Source organism: Penaeus monodon, chromosome 27 (assembly GCF_015228065.2).
Source record: "Penaeus monodon isolate SGIC_2016 chromosome 27, NSTDA_Pmon_1, whole genome shotgun sequence".
NCBI lineage: Eukaryota > Metazoa > Arthropoda > Malacostraca > Decapoda > Penaeidae > Penaeus > Penaeus monodon.
The window spans coordinates 11,009,732-11,010,782 of NC_051412.1; the positions used below are offsets into that span (position 1 = coordinate 11,009,732).

Sequence of the window (1,051 nt, forward strand, 5' to 3'; positions counted from 1 at the left end):
TGTTGTTATCCTGAACCTTTCCTTCTGTTACCTAAAGCATATCCTTTTCACTAATAAACTAACCACTTTACAGAAAAGTTGCCGTTATCTTTGTTATCTTATAGACTCTGTCCCGTGGTGAGATGATATGAACGCTGATGATAAGATCAGAGAAGAAATGCAACGAGAACCTTCACTTAAAACAGACGAGGAGTGTTAATTAAATGATCAAGGCCCATTTGGAGAATACGTCTGGCATTGAATAATTATAATAATAAAAAAGGAACAACAGCAACACAAGTCATACATGTTCTGATTTTCTTTAAATGACCACTCAGGCACTTTGGACAGTTCGTCATCGTTACACCTCAGGAGGAAAGTGGTGTCAGGCACGATGCATCACCGAAAAGGTTAACTGGCTGTGGTCCAGTTCAGTAATTACTCTACCTCCGTTCAAATGTCATCAAGTTCACTGTGTTTCATCGTTGTTTCCCTGGGTTGGTACAACCAGACCCTGGATCAAGGACTCTGTTGTTTCTTACCCACTAATCACTCGTACACGTACAGAGGAAACACGATGTCACGGCGATTTTTAGTAGTAGTAATCCTGCACAGCGCGAGCACCGGGCCGCACATTCGCTCACACCAAGTTTACCGCACGAACTGAGGCGGGTCTGGCTGCTAGCAGTCGACCCTGCACCACGCCAGGCTGCCCGCCACCCGCTAGTGTGCCTCTCCACCCGGCAGATAGGAGGGGGGGTGTAAGATAAGTGGCACTCATTTTAGACGCATAGCAATAGAGGAAGAAGAGCTTTTGAAACGGAAAAGAAACGAATGGTTCATGAAGTTATGCTTCCTATATTAGACGTAAATATAAAGATATGTTGCGGGAACATATCTTCAGCCTAATGTATACATCTGCTTTATTATAAAAACACCATTCTATAGGATAATGGGATGCAATTAAGAATAAAGAGATCCGCACTCTCCATAATCAGACTGACGGAACAATTCTATGACCCAAGACATTTGTTGAGCTGTACCTGACTGCTCGAGTGAGAGACTTAAACAG

General features: G+C 43.3%; 1 protein-coding gene across 1 annotated transcript in view; it reads right to left on the reverse strand.

Annotated features, from left to right (window-relative positions):
* The window catches only part of LOC119590570, a gene marked incomplete at its 3' end in the record, with an annotated part of 17,878 nt that extends 17,189 nt beyond the window's left edge, over positions 1–689 (reverse strand). The window contains 1 exon segment of the mRNA XM_037939238.1: positions 545–689.
* Between the last annotated feature and the right edge of the window lie 362 nt (positions 690–1,051).